A 15,978-nucleotide genomic window follows, 5' to 3' on the forward strand; every position below is an offset into this window, starting at 1 on the left:
AACCTCCAAATAGGAATTCAAGAAGCAACTCGCGCTCCTCCTACAGGAAGCACAAGAACTCCTCCACAAGGAGGCGATAGAAACAGTACAGTTCAAAGAAAGAAACAAGGGAGTGTACTCCAACTACTTCCTCGTACAAAGGTGGACGAAACGTTAAGACCCATCCTGGACCTACGGTTCCTAAGCCAATACATAAAGACTCAAAAATTCAAGATGAGATCCCTACAGGAGGTTATTCCTCAGATAAGGAACGGAGAGTTTGTCCACCATAGACCTCAAAGATGCCTACCTACACATTCCCATGAACAGACAACACAAACATCTACTAAGATTTGCCATCAACAAAGCGAACTACCAGTTCACAGCCTTAGCCTTCGGACTAAAGTCCGCACCAAGGGTCTTCACCAAATGCCTCACAGCTGTAGCAGCGCACCTACGGAGGGAAGGGATCCATGTATACCCCTACCTCGACGACTGGCTAATAAAGGCAAGTTCATACAAACAATGCCAACTACATGCACAGCAGGTCACACAGACGCGGACAGGGCTGGGATTCTCAATGAACTGGGGGAAATCCTCGATGGAACCAGAACAGGTAAAGATCTTCCTGGGCGCACAGATCAACACCATCCACAGCAAAGTGTTCCCCAGCGACAAGAGAAAACTCGCCTTGATGAAGGAGACACGTCAATACCAGAAAGGGCAAGCTCTGACAGTGAGAACAGCGAACAAGCTCATGGGGATGATGGCGTCATGCGTACACCTAGTCCCCAATATACTACTTCACATGAGACCATTCCAGGAATGGCTCCAACAACAATAGTCACAAGCTACAGGGAGTTGGGAAGATTTAGTGGTTGTAATGCACCCTGTGCAAGAGGAAATAGCGTGGTGGAACGAGGAGAACATAACAAGGGGGAAGCCTTTAAACACCACCAAACCCAACAGTGACCATCACCAGACGCATCCCAGAGGGGATGGGGAGCACACATGAACCAGCTCAAGGTGAGGGGTCTGTGGACTCCAACAGAATGATCAGGCAAATCAACTACCTGGAACTAAAGACCGTGTTCCTTGCCGTAAAAGCCTTCCAGAAACCACTGTACAAGCAGAGAGTGTTGATACAAACCGACAACACAACAACGATGTTCTACATCAACAAACCGGGAGAACGCCTTCAGTTGCACTATCCAACCTAGCGCCGGAGATATGGAGATGGGCCATCCCACTAGAAATAGACCTCCTGTCAATACACCTACCAGGAAAGGACAACGTGGAGGCAGACAGGCTCAGCAGTCAGACATCAGCATCGCATGAGTGGGAGATCAATGCACAGGAAACGCAAAAGCTATTCAATAAGTGGGGAACACCGAAAATAGACCTATTTGCAAGACATCAGAATGCAAAATTCCAATACTTCGCATCCAGGCAACCAGGGGAACAATCCCAGAGGAATGCCCTATGGATAAGCTGGTCAAAAACATTTACCTACGCTTTTCCCCCTATACCACTGATACACAGAGTACTCAGCAAATGCAGAACCAGCAACATGACACTGATTCTGGTGGCACCACAGTGGGCCAGGCAGTCCTCGTTCTCACAAATAGTGTAAATGGCACAGGGACCACCACACAAGTTCGCAAGAATAAAAGACTTGCTGTCCATGCAAAACTGGGAGGTACTTCACCCAGAGCCAGAGAGCCTCTGCATAGCTGCCTGACTCCTGAAGACATAGAGTTTGCACACCTAAAACTCCCAGAGAGCACACAGCGGGTGCTACGGGAGGCAAGGATACTTACCACACTGAGGTGCTATGTGACGAAATGGAAAAGATTCACACAATGGCGCATCAGGGAAAAACTACACAAGAAAATAACCAAGGAATCAGCTGGGCTAAAATATTTAACAGACCTGCTAAAAACGAACCTGAGCTCTACCTCGCTGAGAGTACACCTAGCAGCGATAGTAGCCTACACAAGAGAGGAGACCGGAAAGAGCTTCTTTACATCCCAAGTAGTAATGAGATTCCTAGAAGAGGCTAAAAAGATAGTCCCACAAAAACGATGCCGCCGCCGGCATGGAACCTTAATATAGTTCTAACAGAGCTTATGAAAGTGCCTTTCAAACCCATCCACAAGGGCTCACTACAGATGCTCACAATGAAGACAGCCTTTCTGGTAGCAATCACCTCGCTACGCAGGGTAAGCGAGCTACAACCGCTGGCACTACAGGAACCCTACATTCAAATACACATGAACAGGGTGGTAATGAGAACCAACCCACACTTTATGCCAAAGGTGGTGTCAAGGTTTCACATGAACCAAACAATACAGAGACCAAGTTTCTTTCAGAAACCATCCACAAGCGCGAAGAGAGCACTGCACACTAGACGCTAGAAGGGCAGTAATGCATTACATGGAAAGAACTAAAGAGCACAGGAAAACAAAGCAGTTCTTTGTATCCTCTGCAAGCAGGTTCCTGGGAAGACCAGTAACAAAAGACACCATCGCACAATTTATTTATTTTATTTATTTAAACTTATAAGGCGCACAGCTACCCGCAGTGGGTTTCCCAACGCCAAGGGACAGATTAAAGAAAGAAAGATGTGCCAAGAAAACTTACTGAAGACCACCCTAATCATTGCTGGAAGAACCAGGTTTTAAGTCCTTTGCGGAAGCGAAAAAGATCCGTTTCAGTCTTTAGGTTCACGGGCAAGGCATTCCAGGATTTAGGACCTAGATGAGAAAAAGATCGACCGCCAATCTTTACTAACTTAAATCTCGGAACAATCAAATCGCCTTTTCCCGAAGATCTCGAGGGCTTATAGGCCTGGATGAGACCCTGTAGGTACTTAGGGGCTGTGCCTTGTTTAATCTTACAAATGTGACGTAGAGCCTTGAATTTTATTCGGCTCGTAATCCTAAGCCAGAGAAGATCGTGAAGTGCTTGGGTGGCAGACATTCTCCGGAGAACATTGCGAAGGAGTCGTGCAGCCGCATTCCGAACAACTTTGAGTTTATTTACTGTTGATGAATCAGCTCCAAGATAGGGCATTACCGTAGTCCAGGCGGGAGACAACCAATGCCTGGACTACAGTCCTCTGTGTGGAAATCTGGAGCATCCACAAGATTTTTTGAAGCCATCTCAAGGTGGCAAAACAGATGGGGGCCACCTTCACTACCTGCTGCCGCATCGTGAGCTTTTCATCAATGAGGAATCCGAGATTGTGGACCTGAGCAACGGGTTGAGGGGTAGGGCCCATATCCTTGGGCCAGTGTTGAGGACCCCATAGATCTTTGCCCTTGCCCAGGATCACAACCTCGGTCTTATCCCCATTTAGCTTAAGGAAATTGCTCTGCATCCATTTGGAAACCTGAGTCAAGCCTTGCTTCAAAGCGGAGGTTTTTTTACCTTCCATATTAGAGAGGGAAAAAATAATTTGCGTGTCATCGGCGTAAAAAAATAAAGTAAGACCAGCTTCCTCCACTATAGTGGCCAGGGGCTTAACATATATGTTAAATAGGAGCGGGCCCGAGGATAGACCCCTGGGGAACGCCGTACGCCGATGGACAAATTATAGAAGATGCTTTAGCGGAAAAAACTTGAAAAGTGCGACCATTTAAAAAGGCGGCTATCCTAGCTAAAGCCGGTCTCTCCACTCCTAGGGTCCGAAGAGTTGCGAGAAGGATGGATTGTGACACAGTATCGAACGCCGCACTCAAGTGCAGATGTTTCTCCGCAATCGATACAATGGCGCAATCTCTCGGTGACTCCTAAAAGTGTAGTTTCAGTGGAATGATGCGCTCTAAAGCCTGATTGAGACGAATGCAGGAAGCCCGAGCTCTCCACAAGATGAGTCAACTGTGTTGAAGTGTCTTTCTAAAATCTTAGAAAAAATAGGCAACAGCAAGATGGGCCTAAAGTTGGATAAGTTAGAAGAATCCGCTCCAACCTTTTTTAGGAGAGGAATAATCATTGCATGTTTCCACTCCTGTGGGACATGTGACTCTTCCAAGGAGGAGTTAAGAAGTTTCATCAAAACGTCAAAAAGTCAAGTTGTTTCAAGTTCTTGGCCGGTAAAGGGTCACGTGTAGAGACAGATTTTATACTTTCCAGGCAGTGAGCGAAGGAGACATCATCAAAAGGTGACCAAACAGTGAATGTTGCTGCCAGGCAGGGCAGACTGTTATGGACAGGCACTGGCATAGGAGGTAATTCCTCATCAAGGGAGGGAGGGCTCAAGGAGTCATAAATTCGTTCCACCTTTGCTATGAAAAATTCCGCGATGGAATTACATTGTGCCTCGTCCAAAACAGGGGGGGCAGGGATCGAATCTGAGCCGGTCAGCTTTTTTACCACAGAAAACAGTGTGCGGGGACAGTTCTGAGCATGTGTTATAGTGTTGTCAATATAGGTAGCTCTGGCCATTTTACACTGTGATTGTCTCTAAGGGCCTCTTTGTAGGCCACTTTGCAAGACGAGGAATAAGAACGTCTCCATTTCCTCTCGAGAGCCTTACAACGGGACTTTGTGGTCTTTAATTTTTCCGAAATTCATGCCTCAGGAGGACGGTGGGGCAAGGAGTGCTTAGATACCAATGGAACGAACAAACTTATCAACAGCAGCATTCAGCCATTTAGAAACTGCTGCATCTAACACAGATAGGGACGAGCCAACATCTGGTAGAGTATCAGACAGGTGCATATTAAAATCTGTGATGCTAAGTTTGCCCCAGCATCGTAAACTCTCTTCCATATCACCGCTACCATTGGCCATAGTCTTGGTACTGGGCAGAGTGAATTGAACTGCAAAATGATCTGACCACTCCAAAGGGCGGGCGGTTAGTTCGCAGTCGTACGGAAGGTTAGAGAGGACAGGATCTAATAGATGACCTGCTAAGTGCGTAGGCCCAGAATTGCGTAGCAAAATGTTAAGGGCTTCTAGATCAGACAAGAAAGTTTTGCTAACAGTGCATTGTGGGTCCTCCGGATGTAAGTTCAGGTCACCAAGAATGGTGAAATTTGCAGCCTTCAAAGACAGAGGGGCAATGATTTCTGAGAACGACGTCGTCCATAAATTAGAGTTCCCAGGGGGACGATATATCAAGAGGCCCGACAGGGTCATCTGAGGACTTATTGCTAGTTTAAATTGAGCGGCCTCACATCCTTGAAGAGGGAAGGCTTCGAACTTACAGCTGTAAATAGATTTAAAGATTATGGCAATGCCACCTCCCTTGCCAGTGTCTATCTTTCTTGACCATGACATAGTCAGTAGGGAGGGCCATGGCAATGTCGGGTCCAGAGCTGGCATGAAGCCAGGTTTCAGTCAGAAACATGGCATCAGGTTTTTCATCGTCTAAAAAATCATAAATATGATTTTTATGTTTAGGAAGTGACCTATAATTTATGCTCCAGAACTGGAGTTTAGGACAGATAGAGGGTAGTTTTATAATACTCGGTTTACCCTTCTTACGTGGATGCTTCATCGATTTACACCAAGTCAACCTGCCCATTGAAAAACCACAATGATTGCATTTAAAACCCTGGACAGGAGGAGTACAAATTGTGCACCGTGCGGGTGAAAACTGCCTATAAGACTTTAATTCCTTCGCAGTGTAGTTAAGAGCAGTACCTTGATAGGCGAAGTTAGCGTGTTCCTGAGCAAAGTTGATGGCCTCTAGGCCTGGTCTGGCGTGGACGGGCGCAGACGGGCTTACCTCTGGCGCACATCCGGCGCGCACGCTGTGCGCATGCGCTGCGCGCTTGCATTCTGTGTCTCTTAAGTAGTGATTGACGAATAGCCCTACAACACAAGAACGCTACCCAAGATGGCGTCTTGGGAGCGTCTCAAGCCCCTGGTCCCACACCCAAAATGGCGATCGGGAGCAGAGAACAGCGCGAAGCTCACCAAAGTGGTGAGTAATGATCTTTAATTTTTAAGGTGCAGGCAGTGCGGACAGTTTGAGGTCAGAGCAGCAGAAGAAACAACAAAAGTGCGATTGTGCAAATTTTAAAAGTAGAGGTGCCGAGCGGCAATTAAAAGCACTAGCACCATTATAATTCAGCAGCGTAACTGGCAAGTTCTGAGTTGCCCGTTAACCTCCCAGTTCCTTAAATACTATTTACCGAATAGCCCTACAACACTAGAACGCTAGCCAAGATGGCGTCTTGGGAGCGCCTCAAGCCCCTGGTCCCACACCCAAAATGGCGGTCGGGAGCAGAGAACAGCGCAAAGCTCACCAAAGTGGTGAGTAATGATCTTTAATTTTTAAGGTGCAGGCAGTGCGGACAGTTTGAGGTCAGAGCAGCAGAAGAAACAACAAAAGTGCGATCGTGCAAATTTTAAAAGTACAGGTGCCGAGCGGCAATTAAAAGCACTAGCAGCATTATAATTCAGCAGCGTTCCAGTTCAGCAGCGTAACTGGCAAGTTCGGAGTTGCCCGTTAACCTCCTAGTTCCTTAAATACTATTCACCGAATAGCCCTACAACACTAGAACGCTACCCAAGATGGCGTCTTGGAAGCGTCTCAAGCCCCTGGTCCCACACCCAAAACGGTGGTCGGGAGCAGAGAACAGCGCGAAGCTCACCAAAGTGGTGAGTAATGATCTTTAATTTTTAAGGTGCAGGCAGTGCGGACAGTTTGAGGTCAGAGCAGCAGAAGAAACAACAAAAGTGCGATCGTGCAAATTTTAAAAGTACAGGTGCCGAGCGGCAATTAAAAGCACTAGCAGCATTATAATTCAGCAGCGTTACAGTTCAGCAACGTAACTGGCAAGTTCTGGATGGATCGCACAAACTATACAATTCTGCCACAAGCAGGCAGGTCAAGAACTACTAGGAGGGGCAGAAGCCCACTCTACCAGGAAAAAGAGAGCAACAATAGCCTTCCTGGCAAACACACCCATCCAAGACATCTGCCTGGCGGCAACATGGGCTTCAGTGAACACGTTCACTAAGCACTACTGCGTGGATATACAAATGAACAAGGAAGCACAAGTAGGTCAAAAAGTGCTTCAACATATATTCAACAACCAACGCTCATCTTCCACCCATCTGCCACAAACATAACAAACTGCTACAAAGTCTATGCACAGCATAGTGAATCAAGAAAGATTCATGCTGCAAAACGAATAGTTTCTTACCTGTCGGTGTAGTTTTGCAGCTTGAAGACTTTCTGGATTCACTAGCGAACCCTCCCACCTCCGCCAGAAAGATGAGATAGGAGGAGAGAATACAAGGGTAGTACACAATCAGACACTTTAAGAGACAGAATTGAAGTTCCTTTAAATAAAGGAAGAACTTGAAAAGATTGGAAAAGGATGAACAAACATGAGACAAAAACAAGAAAAAAAATCCGAAGATGGCGCACAAAGGTGGGAGCTTCTGGGGGAAGTGTGCCGACATCACAGGAAGGACACCAAATGGTGGGATGTCGACGCCCACCTGGGGTACGGAAAAAAAACACGATTCCGGACCCAACCACTAGACCGCGGAATAATGCACAGCATAGTGAATCCAGAAAGTCTTCAAGCTGCAAAACTACACCGACAGGTAAGAAACTATTCGTTCTCCAATTTTGTATCTTTTATAGATTCACGTGCTTGAATCTTCCACGTCGTCAGGGTGGAAGTCCCATGGTAACAGTAAAATACCAGTATTTAAGCAGATAAGAATTCGTTAACTTTAGTAACCATTGTTATAAAACATCCAAACTCCAGCCAATCAGAGCTTAGACCATAGATTATCCAGTATTAGGGGTGTCTTTAATAGATTCACATGCCTGAATCATTCCCCGTCGTCGAGACAGGAGCCTCCGGTACATAAAAAAGTAATGTCCTATAGACATACATAGAGAAAATAGGCCTAAGGGTCTCCCCTTAGTAGCCTTTCTTTGTCCTTATGCAAAAAGGACCAAACTCTCACAGTCAGCCAATCAGCTCCGACCTCCCTCTAGAACCTTCCTGGGAGGAGCCTCAGTCCCTCAGATTTTCTACCGCACGTTGTGCTAGGGAGTCTCCAGCCTGAGCTCTTCTCAGGATTCCTTACAAATCATCTACTTTCCTTTGAAAGTGAATCTTCACTCTACAATCTTCAAGGATTACTTCAGTAACACTTTGAGGCAGTAAGTGTTTTCTTTCCACTGCTTTCTTCGATGTCTGAATCCCAGAAGAAAGCCCTTTTCAGGGCCTGCTCTTCATGTGGGAAGAAAAGGCTCCATGTGGATGATAAGCATACCTTATGCTTATATTGCCTTTATCCTGACCACGTCCCTGCAGACTGCAAAATATGTAGGTCTTTCCCTAAAAAGACCGTGAGAGACAGGGAAGGTCGCCTTCTCATCTGGCTCGACAGGCTCAAGGACAGAGACACTCTGGAATCTTCCGAGGGTAGTGTCTCTAAGGTCTCAGAATTCTCTCAAAAGAGGCCAAGGGTAACTTCCCCTGGCCCCTCAGACACTCCTCCTAGGAAGACAGCCAAGAAGTCTTCAGAGGCAAGATCTATGACATCTTCTGTGTCTGTTAAGGATAATCAGACTTTTAAGAAGCCTGCTCAGTCATCTAGCAGACCTGCCCAGAGGACTACCTCAGTAACTACCACTGTGTCAACGACGTCAGCATTGTCTCTTTCACCGTCGACGATGACATCTCCATCATCGTCATCGACAGGTAGACCTATTTCCTCTGTTTTACTGCTGAAATCGTCGACGACAAAGACCCTGTCGACGTCGAAGACTACGCCGTCGACGAAAACTACGCCGTCGACGACGGCATCCTCTTTAACGAACCTATTGTCGTCGACGACGAACCCACCATCGACAGCCCCGACGACGAAGGCATCGACGAGGGCATCGACGGCGAAGACGTCGACGACGAGAACGACGTCGACGACTGGCTCGCCGTCGACGAGTGCACCGACGACGTCGCGGTCGTCGACGACCAAATTGCCGTCTACGGAGATTCCGTCGACGAGGACCCTACCGTCGCCGAAGGACTCGTCGACGAAGTTCAAGACGCCGTCGACGGAGGACTCGTCGTCGACGAAGTTAAAGCTGCTGTCGACGGAGGACTCGTCGTCGACGAAGACGCTTTCAGAAACATGGAAGAAATCCAAGCTCGTGGAGGTGTCATCCCTCACGCTACCACCGTCGACGACGCCGTCGGCAGCTTCCACCTCCAGTCCTGCGTTGGGCAAGACTACCAAACCGCATATTACGCCGGAAACCACATCTCCAAGCAAAGTGGAGATGCAACCGCCTAACGAAATCTTCCAGAGTGAAGACTCAGAAGAGGATGACCACCTGTGCCCCGCTACTTCCATCTCGGACCTACATGTCAAATGCCAAAGCACTGACGAGGAGGTAGAGGAAATCTCTTACCAGGAGCACTCCGTCCACACTAAAGTCAGCACGGAGGTTACCCCCATGATATGCCTGCCAGCTGCTCTGGTGAACGACCTGAAATTCCTTGTACAGGATTACAAACAACGCTTCCCGGACGCTGACAGTAGAGATCAGTCGCCGATCGTTCATAAACCAGCGGCAGCCCCAAAACAGTCTCGACCTCTCCCTCAAGCCCACCATGAGAAGATCCAACCTCAGGAGGTAGTGTCCTCAGACGAGGATGAGGAGGAGGAAGAATTGGAGGAAGGAGAGGTCCAGGAGGCCCACTCTACCCATGATGAGGAGGATGAGTATGTGGCGTCTTCACCAGCTTCGCCCCAACCGCGCCAAGCGGACTCGCCGCCGGTAGACATCGGCGGCTTCCATAAAATCGTTGAAAGAGCGGCAAAGAGATTCCATATGGCTATCGAATCCACAGAAACTGAATGCTTCCTGCACGATTTTAAGGAGCAGACTCAAAAGACGACTAAATCTATTCCAATAATAGAATTTCTGTGGGAACAAGGCAAGAAACTGATGCTGACGCCCGCTTCTGTGTCTGCGGTTGTTCCGCGCCTGGACAAGAAATACAAAGCCCCACTGACTGCAGCAGCTTGCCTAAATGGGCACCCTAAACCTGATTCAGTGGTCACACAGGCGGCCCAGAAGCACTCCCGCAACCCTTCCTCCCCGCTGTCCGCTCCTCCGGACAAAGAAGGCAGGAAGCTGGACACAATCGGCAAACGGTTCACGACGACTTCGGCCATGACCGTCAAGGTGGCCAACTCCATTGCCCTGTTGGGGCGTTATAATCGCCAACTCTGGGAAGACATAGCCCCATATTTGTCAGACCTGCCTGACACAGTCCAAGGTGAAGTCAAGGCTCTACTAGTGGAGGGTCAAACTTCAGCAGCCGAAATAATAGACTGTGCTATCGATGCGGCCATGACTGGCTTCCGTCAACTTGCTGGAGCTGCGGTCCTACGCCGTCAAGGATGGCTTAAGGCGACGTCGTTCCGCCAGGAGGTGCAATCCAAGGTCTTAGACATGCCCTTCGATGGCCAGCACCTTTTTGGGGACAAGATCGATGAGGCATTGCAAACCATAAAGAAGGACCCGGATACGGCCAGGGCTCTGGGTACCTTACAGTCCCGGACCCAGTCCTTTCGAGGCAACAGATCCAGAGGGCAGTCCTCGTATCGAGGTTCCTATCAGAATAGGTCCTCGTACTCCTATACTAACAAAGGTCAATACCAACACAAGCAACCTCAAGGCCGTCAATCGTTCTACGGACGATCGAACTTCAGAGGCAAGAATGCGAAGAGGGGCACTGGCGGCCGCCAGTGACGGGCTACTCCAGCCAGTCCAGACACCCTATCCCTCCTTACAACTTGGAGGAAAATTGACCCATTTCCTCAACAATTGGCAACTCATAACCACGGACCGGTGGGTTCTCCAAATTATACGTTTTGGCCATTCCCTCGAATTCACCACCATCCCTCCCAGAACTCCTCCACGCAGACGGGCGCACAAAAACCTACGCCTGCTTCTCCAGGAAATTTCCGTAATGCTGAAGAAAGGAGCTATCGAGCGCGTTCCAGCACCCCTGAAGGGGAAGGGCTTTTACTCCCACTTCTTTCTTGTACGCCAGAAAGAGGACAAGTGGCGGCCCATTCTGGACCTCCGAGCGCTCAACGTCTTCCTACGGAGCCAATCGTTCAGGATGGTGACGATTCAAGAAATACTAGGCATTCTAGAAAAAGGAGATTTCATGACATCCTTGGATCTCCAGGATGCCTACTACCACATCCCCATCCCCTACAACACTAGAACGCTACCCAAGATGGCGTCTTGGGAGCGCCTCAAGCCCCTGGTCCCACACCCAAAATGGCGGTCGGGAGCAGAGAACAGCGCAAAGCTCACCAAAGTGGTGAGTAATGATCTTTAATTTTTACGGTGCAGGCAGTGCGGACAGTTTGAGGTCAGAGCAGCAGAAGAAACAACAAAAGTGCGATCGTGCAAATTTTAAAAGTACAGGTGCCGAGCGGCAATTAAAAGCACTAGCAGCATTATAATTCAGCAGCGTTGCAGTTCAGCAGCGTAACTGGCAAGTTCGGAGTTGCCCGTTAACCTCCCAGTTCCTTAAATACTATTCACCGAATAGCCCTACAACACTAGAACGCTACCCAAGATGGCGTCTTGGAAGCGTCTCAAGCCCCTGGTCCCACACCCAAAACGGTGGTCGGGAGCAGAGAACAGCGCAAAGCTCACCAAAGTGGTGAGTAATGATCTTTAATTTTTAAGGTGCAGGCAGTGCGGACAGTTTGAGGTCAGAGCAGCAGAAGAAACAACAAAAGTGCGATCGTGCAAATTTTAAAAGTACAGGTGCCAAGCGGCAATTAAAAGCACTAGCAGCATTATAATTCAGCAGCGTTACAGTTCAGCAACGTAACTGGCAAGTTCTGGATGGATCGCACAAACTACAATTCTGCCACAAGCAGGCAGGTCAAGAACTACTAGGAGGGGCAGAAGCCCACTCTACCAGGAAAAAGAGAGCAACAATAGCCTTCCTGGCAAACACACCCATCCAAGACATCTGCCCGGCGGCAACATGGGCTTCAGTGAACACGTTCACTAAGCACTACTGCGTGGATATACAAATGAACAAGGAAGCACAAGTAGGTCAAAAAGTGCTTCAACATATATTCAACAACCAACGCTCATCTTCCACCCATCTGCCACAAACATAACAAACTGCTACAAAGTCTATGCACAGCATAGTGAATCAAGAAAGATTCATGCTGCAAAACGAATAGTTTCTTACCTGTCGGTGTAGTTTTGCAGCTTGAAGACTTTCTGGATTCACTAGCGAACCCTCCCACCTCCGCCAGAAAGATGAGATAGGAGGAGAGAATACAAGGGTAGTACACAATCAGACACTTTAAGAGACAGAATTGAAGTTCCTTTAAATAAAGGAAGAACTTGAAAAGATTGGAAAAGGATGAACAAACATGAGACAAAAACAAGAAAAAAAAATCCGAAGATGGCGCACAAAGGTGGGAGCTTCTGGGGGAAGTGTGCCGACATCACAGGAAGGACACCAAATGGTGGGATGTCGACGCCCACCTGGGGTACGGAAAAAAAATACACGATTCCGGACCCAACCACTAGACCGCGGAATAATGCACAGCATAGTGAATCCAGAAAGTCTTCAAGCTGCAAAACTACACCGACAGGTAAGAAACTATTCGTTCTCCAATTTTGTATCTTTTATAGATTCACATGCTTGAATCTTCCACGTCGTCAGGGTGGAAGTCCCATGGTAACAGTAAAATACCAGTATTTAACCGCTTCCGCGCTACCGCGAATTCCCGCCGTGCGCTGAAATTTGAAAAATGGCTTGATTGTGACAAAGCCAGCTCGTCATGCGCGCAGCGCAGGTAACGCCCATGACGAGCTGGCTTTGTCACCCGCGCTGAAGGGGTTAAGCAGATAAGAATTTGTTAACTTTAGTAACCATTGTTATAAAACATCCAAACTCCAGCCAATCAGAGCTTAGACCATAGAATCTCCTTCTCCTGCAGGGCCACCATACCCTCAGATTTCTTACCGCACGTCGTGTGCTAGGGAGTCTCCCTGAGCTCTGCTCAGTCAGTGTTTCTACTGTTGCCCTTTTGAACTCCAGCTAAAGAATTATCTCTGTGTTCATTTTTAGGTTTCGCCTGGCGTTTGCAGCATGCATGCGCTGCTCTCGCCATGTAAGGGCCTTTTGGAATAGATACAATTCCAGAAGGAGACTTTAAACCCCGCCCCTCTTCCATTGGTTCGCATCATCCTTTATGTTAAACTATGGCGCATGATTGGAAATCTTGCTTTTTGATAACCGACCTATCCAATTTTAGTACTGCCCATCTGGACAGGCCAACCCCATCTTTGTTCCCGTGAAGTCTGACTTTATGCTTCTAACTTACGTATGACAGGTAGGTTTTTTTTGGGTGGTGCATTCACTTTTGTGCTGCGTTTAACTATTAATGTATTTTATTACTTTTTCATCATGATCTCCTTACGGACCTATCGCTCAACATCGGAGCGGTCTACTGCTCCCTCATATTATTATTATTATTTTGAAGCTTGTAAAGCGCGCGGCTACCCCCATCGGGGGTGTCCCGGCGCTGCAGACGAATGGCAACCAGAGGGATTCAATGAGGGCTAGATCATGGAGAAGAACCAGGTCTTGAATTTCCTCTGAAACAGAGGCTCAGATGTAGTGAATCTACGTTCCTTCGGTAACTGATTCCAGAGTTTGGATGTGACCACAGCAAAGGCCCGGCCCTCAGTGCGTGCAACACGAAAACGTGGTGCGTATAACAGGCGAAGATGATTTGATCGGAGGTCACGTACAGATTGTGTCATCTTCAGTCTATGCCTCAAGTATGCAGGGCCTCGTCCGTTGAGAGCCCTAAAGGCAAGGACCAGGGCCTTGAACTGTATGCGGAACCTCACTGGTAGCCAGTGCAGTTTAGCCAATTAAGGTGTAATGGAGTGGCGATAAGGAATATTACAGATCAACCTGGCCGCGAAATTCTGCACTGTCTGAAGACGGTTAATGAGATACGCCGGTGCTCCTACATACAGACTATTAGCCTAATCCAAGTGGGACGTAATTAGAGCATGAACCACCGTCCTCGGTGAATCCAATGGGAGAAAGGGAATGATTTTTTTGATCATTTGAAGCTTTCCAAAGCAAGATGCCGAAACTTTATTGATCTGGGTTTTAAAGGATAAAGCTGAGTCAAATTGGAAACCCAAATTACGGGCAGCTAGAACTGGTTTCGGAGGGGGGTTGAGCTCAAGCGGCCACCAAACATTGGCTGGAATTGGGGCTTTATGATTAAACAATAGGACCTCCGTTTTATCTGTATTCAGTTTGAGATTATTGGAGGACATCCTGGAGGCGATGTTCACCAGGCAGTGTCGGAAATTAACCATGGAGCTATCAGAGTGGTCTTTAAAAGAAAACACAAGCTGAGTATCATCAGCATAGAAGATCACTCTGACGCCCCAGGATTCGATCACTTTTGCTCACGGAGCCAGATATACGTTAAATAAAAGAGGGCTGAGTGCAGAGCCCTGCGGGAACCCCCATGTCAATGGTTTCTCCGTGGAGACAAACGAACTGAGGAAGACCTGTTGAGTTCTGTCCGTCAGGAAGGATTTCACCCAAGCAAGCGGGGTCCCTCCTATGCCCACCTCGCTGAGGCGGTCCAACAAAGTGTCATGCGATATCGTATCGAATGCTGCGGATAGGTCGAGGAGGACCAACATGGCCTCCTCTCCCCTATCCACACACTCGCGAATTGACTCAGACACTTCCAGTAGGGCCGACTCTGTACTGAAGTCTGGCCTAAAGCCTGACTGGGAGTCATGTAGCATCTGGTTAGATTCCAAATATTCGGACAGTTGCTCCTGTACCGCCTTCTCCAGAACTTTGGCTGGCTTGGGTAAAAGTGAGATAGGCCGGTAGTTACTGAAGCATAGTGGATCAGCATCTGCTTTTTTTAAGATCGGTAGCAGCATCGCATGTTTCCACAGAGAAAGGAAAAGGCTAGATTGTAGAGAGGTATTCCATATTTCTTGCAAAGAGTTAATCAGTAGTGGGGCCAAGTCACTCAGAATTTGAGCCGGGCCGGGTCAAGCGGGGAACCTGATTTACATTTTAGGAACAGAGACCGAGCATATTCTTTGGTCAAGGGTTTAAATGAGGTAAACACTTCATCATGAGAAGTGTCAATGTCTACAATCGCCGCTGAATGATTCTGATTGATTGCTGCCGAAATGTTAGCGATCTTCTCACAGAAAAAACCTGACAAGCCATCACAAAGCGATTGACTTGAGGCAGCAGAGCAGGCCAAGGCAGGGGAGTTAGAAAATTATTTAACATTGTTAACCACTTGCATGCTAATGACAAGGTGAACTCGTCATGAGGCACACTGAATCTGTGCTCATGACAAGGTCAACTCGTCATGTATAATGGGAAACATAAATCTGCAGCACGAGAGGGGAAAACCCCTTAGCAGCCAAGTGGTTAAAAAGGGTCTTAGTTGAGATTTTCGCCATTTTAATTTTTTCTGCAAAATGATCTCTCATAATGCTGCGCTTGAGTTTATGGAACTCTTTAAGAGCTTATCTGTAGAGGGTTTTAGCCGCCGGGTCATATGACCGGCGCCAGGCACGCTCCAGTTTTTTGCATCTGCTTCTATCCTTCCGGAATTCCTCTGTGAACCAGGGAGCCGAAGGCTTGGACCTTAGGGAGGTAAGATACTGCATTGGGGCAATTTGCTCAATAGCGGCAGAAAGGTCATTGTTAAATTTGGATGCCTCCGTGTTAAGGTCACCCGACAGTGGGCCTGTTCTGCTCATATATGTTTGTTCCAAGGCCTTACAAGTGATCTTATGCCATTTTCTGCCCTGTTCTCTGATCTTGGATGCCCGATGGGACGGGCAAGGTGAGGATACTTCAAACGGGATCAAGAAGTGGTCAGACCACGTGAGAGGCAGAGAGGAAAGAGCCTTGAGTTCAGCCCAGTTGGAAAAGATCA

The sequence above is a fragment of the Lissotriton helveticus genome, chromosome 6, assembly GCF_964261635.1.
Source record: "Lissotriton helveticus chromosome 6, aLisHel1.1, whole genome shotgun sequence".
NCBI lineage: Eukaryota > Metazoa > Chordata > Amphibia > Caudata > Salamandridae > Lissotriton > Lissotriton helveticus.